Consider the following 14,214-nt stretch of genomic DNA (forward strand, 5'->3'; position numbering starts at 1 on the left):
ATGACAAAGAGAGGAAAAGAACAATTAAAAGGATCAACCAATCCAGAAGATGGCTCTTTGGAAAGATAAATAAAATTGACAAGCCTTTAAGTAGACTCATCAAGAAAAAAAGGGAGAGGACCCAAATAAATAATATCAAAAATGAAAGAGGAGAAATAACAACTTATACCACAGAAATACAGAGGATTGTAACAAACTACTATGAAGAGTTATATGCCAAGAAATTTGAAAACCTTGATGCAATGGACAAATTTTTAGAAAAGTATAATCTTCTAACACTGAAAGAGTAAGAAAGAGAAAGTTTGAACAGACCGATAACAGCTGGGGAAATTGAAGCAGTAATCAAGAAACTCCTGACACACAAAATCTCTGGGCTGGGTGGTTTTACAGGAGAATTTTATAAAACATTTAAGGAAGAGCTAACCCCAGTCCTTCTCAAACTATAACAAAAAATCCAAGAGGACAGAAGACTCCCGGACTCTGTTAATGAGGCCAGCATTACCCTAATCCCAAAACCAGATAAGGACCCTGCAAGGAAAAAAAAAAAACTACAGGCCAATTTCGCAGATGAAAATAGATATAAAATCATCAACAGAATATTGACAAACCGCATCCAGGAATACTTTAAAAAGATTATCCACTATGATCAAGTGGGATTCATCCCAGGGATTCAGGAATGGTTCCATATACACAAGTCAATAAATGTAATACATCACGTAAAGAAAAGGGAAAAGGAAGGGAAGGGGAAAGTCAAGGAACATATAACAGGGACTCATGGACAAAACCAAAGGGGAAGAGTTGAGGGAGGGAAGTAGGGAAGGGGCAAGGGAAAGTGGTGGGGGGGAGGCAGAGACAAATGTATTTGAAAAAATAAATTAAAATAAAATAAAAAATAAAATAAAATAGAGACAAAAGTAAAAAAAAAAAAAAGAGAAGGAAAGACAAAAACCATAGGATCTTCTCGTTAGATGCAGAAAAAGCTTTTGATAAGGTACAGAACCCATTTATGATCAAAACACTCAGCAAAATGGGAATAAATGGGGCATTCCTCAACGTAATAAAGGCCATATATGAAAAACCTACAGCTAATATCATACCCAACGGGCAAAAACTGAAAGCTTTCCCACTAAGATCAAGAACACGACAAGGATGTCCGCTTTCATTACTTCTTTTCAACATCATATTGGAAATTCTAGCCACAGAGGTCAGTCAAAAAAAAGAAATGAAAGGCATCCAAATAGGAAAAGAGGATGTAAAACTATAATTGTTTGCAGATGACATGATAGTGTACATAGAGAACCCTGTAGACTCTACCAAAAAACTCCTCAACCTATTAAGTGAATTTGGTAAAACAGCAGGTTAAAAAGTCAATATTCAGAAATAAATGGCATTTTTGTACACCAGTAATGAAATAGAGGAAGAAGAAATCAGTAAAAATAATACCATTCGATATAGCAAGAAGAAAAATGAAGTACTTAGGCATAAATTTTACCAGCGAGGTAAAGACCTGTATGCAGAAAATTATACAACACTGAAGAAAGAAATTAAGGAAGACACAAATAAAAGGAAGCATATACCATGCTCATGGATTGGAAGAATTAATATCATCAAAATGTCCATACTACCAAAGCAATTTATAGATTCAACGCAATTCCTATTAAGATACCAATGACGTATTTCACAGAAATAGAACAGACATTTAAAAAATTTATATGGAACCATAAATGACCCCAAATAGCCACAGCAATTTTGAGAATGAAAGACAAAGTAGGAGGGATCAGAATAGCGGACATCACACTATACTACAAAGCCACTATACTCAAAACAATCTGGTACTGGCACAAGAACAGACCCATAGACCAGTGGAACAGAATAGAAAGCCCAGAAATAAGCCCAGGCCCATATGGGCAACTAATATTTGACAAAGGGGGCAGATGCATAAAAGGGAGCAATAATAGCCTCTTCAACAAATGGTGTTGGGAGAGCTGGACAGCTACATGCAAAAACTTGAAATTAGATCATCAGCTGACACCATACACAAAAATAAACTCAAGATGGATAAGAGACTTAAATATTAGTTGCTACACCACAAAAGTCCTAGAGGAGCACATTGGCAGGAAACACTCAGATATCCCATGCAGGAATTATTTCATCAGTATGTATCGTAAAGCAAGGGACATAAAGGAAAGAATAATTAAGTGTGACCTCATCAAAATAAGAAGCTTCTGCACGGCTAAAGAAAACATCAGCAAAATGAAAAGGGAACCAACTCTATGGAAAAATATATTTGCTAATGATACATCAGATATTGGTTTGATCTCCAAAATACATAAAGAACTCACTCAACTCCACTCCAAGAAGGCAAATGATCCAATCAAAAAATGGGCAAAGGATCTGGGAAGACACTTTTCCAAGGAAGAGATACAGAGGGTCCAGAGATATTTGAAAGGATGGTCAGCATCACTGGCCATCAGAGAAATGCAGATCAAAACCACAATGGGGTACCACCTCACACAGGTCAGAATGGCCATCATAAACAGATCAACCAACAACAGGTGCTGGCAAGGCTCTGGAGAAAAGGGAACACTAATTCACTGTTGGTGGGAATGCAGACTGGTGCAGCCATTGTGGAAAGTAGTGTGGAATTTCCTCATAAAGCTGAACATGGGACTGCCTTTCAAACCAGTGATTCCCCTGCTGGGACTATACTTTAAGAATCCCAAAACCCCAATTCAAATAAAGCTATGCACCCCAATGTTCATAGCGGCACATTTTACAATAGCCAAGTGTTGGAAGCCACCTAAATGCCCAGCAGTAGATGTTTGATCAAAAAATTGTGGTACATTTACATAATGGAATACTATGCAGAAGAAAGAAAAATGGTACTACTAAACTTAGTGACAGCATGGATGGAACTAGAGAGCGTTATGCTAATCGAAATCAGCCAGGGGGCAAAAGACAAATACCATATAATCTCACCTATAAGAGGAACCCAACCAACAATACAAAGATGAAAGGAAAATATGACCAGCAACACTGAAAGGAAAAGAAACCAACAAAGACAAGAGGGAAGGAGGGGGGTGGGGCAGGGAAGAAGGAAGGGAAGGGGAAAGTCAAGGAACATATAGCAAGGTCTCATCGACAAAACCAAAGGGGAAGGTTTGGGAGGGAGGGGGCAAGAGATAGTGGTGGGGGGAAGGCAGAGACCAATGTATGTCAAAAAATCATAATAAATAAAAATAAAATAAAATATTAATATTTAATATTAAATTAGACTGTATTTAGAAATATTATCTTCTCAAAGGTCATAGGAATTTTCATTTATATATAATTGATATAACATTTTGTAAGTTTAAAGTGTAAAATATGTTGATTTGATACTTTATATGTTGCAATATGATCACCTCCATAGCATTATCTAACCCCTCTATTGTGTCACATAATTATAATTTAATTTTTGGTGAAAACATTTAAGATCCAGTCTCCTAGCAACTTTTATGTATAAAATACAGTATTATTGGACGTAATAATTATTCTCTGCTTTCGATCTCTGGACCTTACTCATCTTCTAACTGCAAATTTATATCCTTTGACCAACATCATCCCGAAGTTCCCACCCTCGTCCCTGATAACCACTATTCTACTCTGTTTCAATGAGTTTGGCTTTTTTAGATTCCACATATAACAGAGATCATTTGGTATTTTCTTCATCTTTCTGAGTATCTTACGTAGCATAATGACCACAAGGTCCATCTATGTTGTCAAAATTTGCAGAATTTTCTTCTTTTTTTGTGGCTGAATAACAGTTCATTGTACATATATATGTACACCACATCCTTTTTTATTGTTGACACCGTTACAGATTTCTCCATCCCCTCCATCACTGCCTGCCTCCTCACAGCCTCTGCTTCCCCTTCCCTCTGGCCATCACCACACTGTTGTTTCTGTCTATGAGTTATATGTATATGTTCTTTGAGTAATCCTTTCACCTTCTTTCATCCAGTCTCCCTTCTCCTCCACCCCTCTGACAGTTGTCAACCTGTTCCATGTGTCCATGCTTCTATTTCTATTTTGTTTATCAGTTTATTTTGTTCATTAGAGTCCACATATAAGTTATATCATATGGTCTTTGTCTTTTTCTGACTGTCTTATTACACCACACTTCTTCATCCATTTATTAATTCATGGGCACAGGTTGTTTACATATATTGGCTGTTGTGAATAATGTTGCAATAAATATATGAGTGCAGATATCTTTTTGGTATTCTGTTTCCATTTCTTTTGATATATACAGAAGAGACATTGCTGAATCATATGGTAATTTTAATTTGAAATTCATGAGGCATCTCCATACTGTTTCCCACAGCAGCTGTACCAATGTACATTCCCACCATCAATGCGTAAGTGGGAATCTCTTCTCCACATCCTCATCAACGTTATCTCTTGTTTTCTTGATGATAGCTATTCTAATGGATATCAATTGATGTCTCATCGTGGTTTTGATTAGTTATATTGTGTATCTTTTCATGTTTGTTGTTGTATGTCTTCTTTTGGGAAATATCTATTCTCTCCCTTTGCCCATTTTTAAATCAATATTTTTTTTTGTTACTGAATTTGATGAGTTTTTACGTATTTTGGATACTAATGCCTTATCATATATATGGTTGGCAACTATTTTCTCACATTCTGTAGAATGCATTTTAATTTTTTTGATTATTCTTTTTGCCATGCAGAAGCTTTTTAGTTTACTGCAGTCTTTTTTCTCTTTTGTTGCTTGTTTTTGGTGCCATAGTCAAAAAGCCATTGTCAATACCAATGTCAAGGAGACTTTTCCCTATGTTTCCTTGTAGGAGTATTATAATTTCTGGCCGTATATTTAAGTCTTTAATCTACTTTCTACTTTGGGTTCATTTTTGTGAGTGATGTAATATGAGTTCAATTTCATTTTTCTAAATACAGTTATCCAGTTTTCTCAGTACCATTTATTAGAGACTATTCTTTCCCCATTGAGTGTTCTTGGCTCCCTTGTCAAATATTAGTTGACCATACATGTGAGGGTTTGTTTCTGGGCTCTCTATTCTGTTCTATTGGTCTATATGTATGTTTCTATGATAGTACCATACTCTTGATTACTATAACTTTGCAGTGTAATTTTAAATCAGGAAATGTGATATTTTTAGTTTTTTTTTCCTTTGTAAGCATTGCTTTGGCTACACAAATTTTAAGATTGCTTTCCCTATGTCTCTGAAAAATGTCATTGATATTTTGATAGGCATTACATTGAATATATAGATAGTTTGGGTTAGTATAGACATTTGAACAACATTAAGTCTTCTGAGTAATGAATGTGGAATATCTTTATTTATAGTTCATGTCTTCTTCAATTTCCCACATCATACAGAAATTTCACTTTCTTGGTTAAGTGTATTCCTAAATATTTTATTGTTTTTGATGCTAATGTGAATGGAATTGTTTTCTTTATTTCCTTTTTATATATTTTGTTGTTAGTGTGTAGAAATGCAACTGATTTTTTGATGCTGACTTTTTAAAATTAATTTATTTATTTACCTTACTGAATTTGATGATGATGATTTTAGTTATAGTTATTCTTATGCTTACCTTTGCCTCCATGATTATACTTAGCCTGAGTTTGTTTGTTGTTTCTTTGTTTAAGGTAAGCTAATTTAAGTAATTCTTAAGTGGCATGGCATGAGTATCAAGTATATTAAATATGAAAATTCTATTTAGTTGTTAGTGGGAGACACAGTATGAATATATTGAGAATACACAAATTCATTGCAAGAAGGCGTGATATACTTAAAATAAATGGTAGCCAAGGTTTGATTTATTTTTACTCTAAACTTGAAGAGGAAATTCTCATGTTTGTCTTTGTGTATAAAATTTAAACACCATAATGGATAATGTTCTCAGCAGTTTTGAAAAATTAAAAATATTAAAGATGTTATTTATAAATTTATTTCTATATCATCCTGGGGTGTTCTTTACATGCTTATTTCTTATATCATCCTTTATAAAAGTCAAGAACATAATGTTAAATCGTACTCTTTGAAGTACATGTGAGATCTTTAACACAGACAACATCAAAAAAATCTTTCCCTGGTTGTAGATTGTTCATGAGATACTAAGCTCTGTTTATATGGGCTTTACACACTGATTAAATACATTTCTTTAGAGTATCCCTTCTGCACATATCACTTGGAACCTGTAGAAGCATTAGGCTGTTGGATGAGGATTCAGATAACCCAGTTCAGTCCACATTCATCCAAGGTGTGGCTCTTGCCTGATTACAAGTCATATGTCCACTTAAAGAATACAGAACAATTCTTAAGGGAAACCACAGTAATGCTAGTAAATACTGTAACCTTGGTTGTCAGACTGCCACAACTAAAATCCCTGTTTAGTTATTTTTATCTTTGAGACTTTGTTCTAGTTACTATTTTAGGCCTCAATTTCTTAATTTGTAAAACAGGAAAATATTGTTCTCTATCTTGTAAGATAGCAGTGAGGACTAAATGAAATAATTTATATAAAACACTTAGTACAATGCCTGGAATACAGTATGAGCACAATAAGTTGTAACCATTACTATTATTATTCTCGCCAGGAAACATTTCAATAAACAAATAGTCAGGTTATATGAGCCTTTATGGCCCTCACTGCTTTTATAACTCATAGTTGTTCACATAGAGGCTTAACTTCGATAGAGAAGTCCAATTTAACTCCACAACTTGTCCTTTCTTGGTGTTAACACAATGACAGTAATGACATTTGATGCCTAAGGAATAACAATTTGTAGCAATTCTTGACCTTTTAATAGATTCTAACTGCCCATTGGAGCATATGTAGCTGTGTATGTTACAATAAGAAATCACTAAGATCTATTTTGAAACAAAGATTAGGGAGCAGTGCAGCCATTGTTTGGCAATATAATACCTTTTAATTTCTTATGTTGCCTTAATGTGTGAACAGTTACATACAGATATAATGGAATTAGAAAGTAATTGTATTAGTAGCTCTAAATAAAATTTAAAAAAAATATTTACAAAACATTTACTGTACTAGGTGCCTTTGAGAACCTATAGGTGTATAAGATACCCCTTAGGGAGCAAATGATCTGGTTGGTTACATAAGAGATATAAGGATGCATATAAACTTAGGGAAAAATATTGAAGTGACAGTATCACTCAGCAACAATATAAACATTTCCAGCATAAAAGGCAAACCATTATTCGCTCTTATAAAGAACTATGGGGCTACAGGAGGGGAGAAGGAATCTTCAAGTATAGAAACATGTGAGAATACATTATCAGCAAATAAGAAGTGCAAGAGTTTAATAGGGTCTGGGTTTTTATTTAGGAAATATTTAGATCTAAGGGTGAGATTGTGAAGGAAATTTCAAGTTGGGGTAAGGAGTGTGAGCTTTGTCCCTATAATTGGGTGCCACTGAAGTCTTTATAGGAAAGAGGCAATACAAAGGAAAACATAAGAAAAATAAACTGAACCCAGTTTATAATACTGACTGAAAGAAGGAAATTCAAGAACTGGGTTACTAGTATAGAGGTTATCAAAAAGGATCTGAGGCCAGTGGAAGAACAGAAAGTTTGTAATGGAAGAATCAGTAGGATTTGCTGATTGGATGGGGGTGACAAAGAAAAAGAATGAGACAAAATTTCTGATTTGTAGAGCTGGGAAAATGTGGAGAAATTTCAGATAACCAGGAGCCTTAAGAAAGTTTGAGCTGGTGTGTGTGTGTGTGTGTGTGTGTGTGTGTGTGTGTGTGTGTGTGTGTGTGTGTTGGGTTTGTTTTTTTAAAAGATCTAAAGTTGAATTGCACTCATATGTGTGATGAAACAATAAGAAGTACATAGCACTCATGAAAGAGTAGGACTTGGAGTTTCTAAAGTTATCCTCAGTGGTGGCATTTAGAGCATGAGCTAGAGAGCCAAGCATAGGGAGAGAAGAGTGTATGGATGAAAATTGAACCATGCAAAATATATACAACTTAGAGGAACTAACAGAGGAGACAGCCATTGTCAGGCATTGTGGGTTAAGGATACTCTCATCCAGTATACACTTTTAGTTAATATCCAGGAAGTCCAAAATTAATATGGTGACAAAAAAAACAATACTTGCCTTAATGTAAATAGTTGATACACCCTTCTCATTCCTAATGATTTCAGTTTTGTTTTAGTTTTTGATTCAATCTCTATTCTTTTATTACAATAGGAAAGGATTGAGAAAGCTTATTTTTACATTTTTTATAATAAAATCATGTTTATAGTATTACAGTTGTCTAAATGATTTTCCCTTTGCCCTCCTCTGCCCATCCCACTCCCACGCCTATCACCTACAGTCAATTGCCACTCTGTTGTCCATGTCCATGGGTCATTCGTACATGTTCTTTGTTTAGTCACCTCTTCTTTCCACCAGTTTCCTCCTTCCCCATCACCTTTGGTCAGTTTCAGTCTGCTCCATGTTTCTTTGCCTGTGGTTTATTTTGTTTGTTTATTTTGTTGAATAGATTCCACTTATAGGGGAGATCATATGGTATTTGTCTGTCTCTGACTGGCTTATTTCACTTATCATAATATTCTCCAGTTCAATTCATGATGTTGCAAAAGGTCTTTCTTTCTTTCCTTCTTTCATTCATTCTTTCTTTCTTTCTAAATGCAGATTTATTTATTTATTTATTTATAAATAATTATAAAGTCCATTATAAAGTCTCAGTAATTAAAACAACGTGACACCAGCACAGAACTAATTAAGTAGATCAATGAAATAAAATGAACATTCTAGGAACAAATGTATATATCTGTCTAACAATGATTAAATATGATTAAATTGACATTCCAAATCAATGGATAAAATAAAGCTTATTTAACAAATAAGGTGCATGGACAACTATTACTTGAAATAAATATAGAGCCCTATTTCACACATTATACTAAAAATATTCAGGTGAGTTAAAAATCGATATGTAAAATCTAAGGAGCTTTTAGAGAAAGTACAAAATAATATTTTTCTTTCCCTGAAGTAACATATTCAGACCCAGAAGCTATAGAGTAAAATATTGACAAAATGGCTGTATTAAATATTTAAGACTATATAGTAATATACATATAAAATGTTAAAGAACAAGGAATAGAATAGGAAAGGTTTGGCCACACACCAAAAAATGGGATAATACTTTGTTTGGAATTTTTTCGGGAAAAAAAATCTACAAACATTTAATAAAAAAAAAATAAAGAATAGCAAAAAGTTATTAAAAGCTTTTTAAAAATAATACAAATAGGCTAGAAATATACAAAAACAGATTTAGTTTCAACAAATAAGTAACAATTAAAATAATACATCATTGTCACAATCAGATTAAAAACTATTAAAAATATTGGTAATATCAAATATTGGTGACTGTGAGAGGAACTAGGTATTCATAGACTCTTTTTCTTCATCTTAAAGCAGTCCCTTTAGCATATTTTGCAATGCTGGTTACGTGGAAGTGTACCATATTGGGTGCACCCCGAAGTGTAAAATTAAGTCTTTTAGCTTTATTTGGTCTGGGAATCTTGTTTCACCTTCCATTTGAAATGAGAGTCTTGCTGGGTAGAGCAGTCTTGGTTGCAGGTCTTTGCTTTTCATTCCTTGGAATGTTTCTTGCCATTCCCTTCTGGCTCGCAGTGTTTCTGTTGAGAAGTCAGCTGCTAACATACCGGGGCTCCCTTATACGTTACTACCTCTTTCTCCCTTGCTGCCTTTAGGATCCTCTCTTTGTTTTTTGGGGTTTTGTTTGTTTGTTTGTTTGTTTGTTTGTTTTTTGCCATTTTAATGATGATGAGTATTGGAGTGGGCATCATTGGGTTCATCTTGAATGGGATCCTCTGTGCTTCTGGACTTGGGTGGCTTTTTCTTTCCTCCAGTTAGGGAAGTTTTCCATCATTACTTTTTCAAACAGGTTCTCTATCCCTTCCTCATCCTCTTTGCCTTCTGGTATCCTGATTATATGATATTATTTTGTTTCAGGTTATCCTGAATTTCCCTAAATGTCTCTTCATTCTTTTTGAGTCTCTTTTCATTTTTTTGCTCTTTCTGGGAGCTGTTTTCTACATTGTCCTCCAGCTCACTGATTTGGTCCTCAGCTTCCTCTAGCCTGCTTTTGATTCCTTCTACTGTGTTCTTCAACTCAGAAATGGTATTCTTCTTTTCCTCTTGTCTCTTATTGATAGTTTCTATGTCCTTTCCCATGCTTATATAGTTTGCATTAAGTTCCTTGTAGTTTCCCTGTCTTTTTCTGTAATCCTCTCTGAGCTCAGTGAGCTCATGGAGTTTCCTTAGAACCATTGTTTGATCTCAATTGATGGTTTACTTGCCTCTTTTTTCTTCCATTCTCTTTTTTGGGATTCTCCCTTTCCCTTTGACTGGGTGGGTTTCTTGGTCTTTCCATTATTTGTGAGACTCTTCTTTTTTGCTTCTGCTTGTTAAATTGATCTGTCTTGGTTTCCTGACTCTATGGTGTGAACCTCTATCACAGGAGACCAGTATTTTTTGTTTCTGGATCTGCCTTTGATGAAGTCAGATGTTGACCCCCTCTGGAAAAGCAATCTTTTTGAGACTTCTAGGAATCTACTGTTTGTGGCTGTTTCCTTCAGTTGTTAATATAGTCACTCTGCACTCAGCAGGCCAGGTTAGACACCATAGGGCAGGGCAGAGTTCCTCCTGTGGGCAGGGCTACTGGGTCCTCTCACGTTTTTGTTACTCAGGGGAGTGGTCTGCCTGAGCAAGATGGCTGCTTCTCTCTGGGGGATGACTGAGCCCTGGGATTCTGTCTGCTACTCTCTCAGTTCTCTCCACAAAGCCTCCTTCCCAGTCTCTCCTTAGGTGCCTCCATCCCACTTTGCCTCCGTCTTTGCCAGAGACCAGGGTTAGTGGCTGCAAATAAAAATTTTTGTGTTGTCCCTTTAACCAGCTCTTTGTGTCTTCAGCTGCCTGTCTCTGGTGAAAGAAACCCTGCTGCTTTTCACTTTTTCCATCTGGCTGCTATCTGTTTACTTTTTTGGCTCTGGTGCTGTAGGCTGGAGATCCCTGCTTATGGTTTAGACTCCACTCTTCTTAGGGGGATCCAACTGGCCATTTCAAAATCCTTCTGATGCTTCTGCCAATGGGTGCCCCAAAGGACTAGCATGATCCAAATAATGATACTTAGGTTAAGAAAAGCAAGTGATTTTGACTCACTAGATTATGAATATATTGATAATTATCAAATGTCATTATCAATTTATCAAATGACCACCTTCTCGGGTCTTTACCACACTCCTTACTATTTAGGTTGTGCTGAAGCTGTTTCTTCTGTCTATCAGAGGTTATAAGGCTCCTCTCACTATTGTTCAGATGTTTGTTCCAGGTATTTCTCCAAAATTTAGTTGTAATTCTGGATTGGTCCTGGGAAGAGGTCAGTGTGATTTCCTCTCACACCTCCACCATCTTGATTCTCCTCCAAGCAAGCTTTTTTTTTTTTTTTTGGAGGGGGTGCATTTTTTATTATTGTTGTTCAGTTACTGTTCCATTTTCCCCTGTTGCTCTCCCCTGTCCCCCCACTGTCAGTTCCCACCCCAAAGCCCATGCCCAAGAGTCTTTTATTCATGTTCCCTGACTTGCCCCCTTCCTTTTTTTACCCCATTATCCTCTTCCTCCCTCCCCTCTGATCATTGTAAGTTTGTTCTTTATTTCCATGTCCCTGGTTCTATTTTGCTCATTTGTTTTGTTGATTAGGTTCCACTTATAGGTGAGATCAGGTGGTATTTGTCTTTCACTGCCTGGCTTATGTCACTTAGCATAATGCTCTCTAGATCCATCTATGCTGTCATGAAGGGTAGGAGTTCCTTATTTCTTTCTGCTGTTCAGTTTTCCATTGTGTACCATGCACAGTTTAAGCTGCAGTTTTGCTCTTTCACTTGCAGCTCTATATCTCAAGTTGGTACAAGCATTTTCTGATGATAGACAAGATATAAATGACAGATGAATAAAAATAAGTAACATAAAACCACATGTAGGGACAACTCAGAGAAAGTGAAATCTCTAATAGTTTCAGATGTTGTAGGCACACAAGCATTCAAAAGCAGCTTTGCATTTGGCCAATTATGTAGCCATGTGACTTGAGAAGAAAAAAAAATGTTGCCAAAGCTTAGGGTTGGTGTAGTACTGCCAAAGGGGAAGGGTAAAGTGTGTAGTAAGGAATAAAATATATGTGAATAAAGCATCATACAAGACATCACATATAAAAGTATTTGGGGAGTTTTACTTTAAAAATCATGTTTTCATAACATTGAGTGATTATATATTATTCCACATCTATGAAATGAGTATCTTGCCCTCTAGCTGCATTTTTTACAAGCTCTACCATAAGAATAGATTTAGAACTGGGGATATGAGAGAACAAACTTTTCTAGTTGATGCTTATGTTCTCAAGATGGGCCAAACAGAAAAGATGGTAGGCTGGCACCTGCAGGCCCCAAATACACAGGTGGAATGCTATCCACAGGGAACTTGCAGATTTCTTGCAAACACTAGCACTTAAAGCTTCACTGGCAAAAAACGATAATGTCTTTACAAAGACAAAATTGGACAGAAAAATCTTGGGGTTTTTTTGGCCTCATTAACACTCACCAGGGTGTTAAAAATACACATAGACCATTGGACCAGAATCAAAAGCACAGAAATAAACTCCCCCATTTATAGTCAACTAATATTTGACAAGGGAGGCAAAATTATTCAGTGAGGAAAGAATAGTCTCATCAATAATATTTTCATGATAAAAACTCTCAACATATTTCTTGGATGTGAAACCAAAAGTACAAACAACAAATGCAAAAATCAACAAGTGGGACTATATCAAACTAAAAAGCTTCTACACAACAAAAAAATGATTTAACAAAATGAAAAGACAACCTATGGAATGAGAGAAAATATTTATAAAGCATGTATCTGATAATGGGTTAGTATGCAAAATATCTAAAGAATCATTGAACTCAATAGCAGAAAAGCAATCTTATTTAAAAATGGGCAGACGAACTGAATAGACATTTAACCAAAAAAGATATAGAATGGCTAACAGGTACATGAAAATGTGTTTGATACAATAATCAGCAGGGAAATGCAAATCATAACCACAGTGAGATCACCTCACATTTGTTACATTTTCTGTTATTAAGAAAAAGGCAAGAAAGCAAGTGTTGGCAAGGATGTACAGAAAAAGGAACACTTTTTCTTTATTTGTACAAATGTAAATTGGCATAGCTTTATGGAAAACAATGTGGAGGTTCCTCAAAAAGTTAAAATATAACTAACATATGATTATACAATCCCACTTATGGGTATATATCTAAATGAAATGAAATCAAGATCTTGAAGAGATATTTGCACTCCTGTGGTCATTGCAACATTATTCACAATTGCCAAGATATGGAAGCAGCCTATGTGCCTGTCTATGAATAAAATTATAAAGAAGATGTAACATTTCACCCCTTAATGCCCCTGTGTGTTCTTCATTTTCTATCTGAAATGTTCTTTAAAGTATAGGAAAAGTGTAAAAATGTTGATTATATTCTCATAAATATAGAAGTCTTGAAAGGAGTTGGTTTAAATATGAGTTCAGATGATACATTATATTTGGATTGTGTTGAATTTGATATCTGATTGGAATATCCTAAGAGGTTATTTCTTTTTCCCACTAATTAGCTCAATTTCTGCCAAAATAATCAAGTTGCCTTCTCTTTAGTTGGGATATATCAGGCATCTTATCAATTAAATGGACTGAACTCTTTATCCACAAAAAGGGATTAAATTATACAGATTTGGCTTATGTTTCTTTTTCACTAATTTCTGGTTATAAAAGTACTTCCTGGTTTTTTAAATCTAGTTACAAATTATTAAGTTATGAATACGTAATCAGATGTTTTATGTGCCCACATAGAATAGAACATGTCAAAAAAATGTTGTTGCTCTTGCCCTTATGGAATTTATATCTGAAATTAAAAAGCTTACAGGGGGGATCTCTTTTGGATCACCAACCTCTTGGAGACTATCATAGAAGTTATAGGTTTTCTATTTTTTGAAATTGATTTTTATAGACAAACAAAATCTTACATATAAATGTAGGGGTGGTTGTGAGAATCTTCATGTCTATATTTTGTCTTTTTG

This window comes from Pteronotus mesoamericanus, unplaced genomic scaffold, assembly GCF_021234165.1.
Source record: "Pteronotus mesoamericanus isolate MK-2021 breed Mesoamerican mustached bat unplaced genomic scaffold, CSHL_Meso_final scaffold_12, whole genome shotgun sequence".
In the NCBI taxonomy this organism is placed as follows: domain Eukaryota; kingdom Metazoa; phylum Chordata; class Mammalia; order Chiroptera; family Mormoopidae; genus Pteronotus; species Pteronotus mesoamericanus.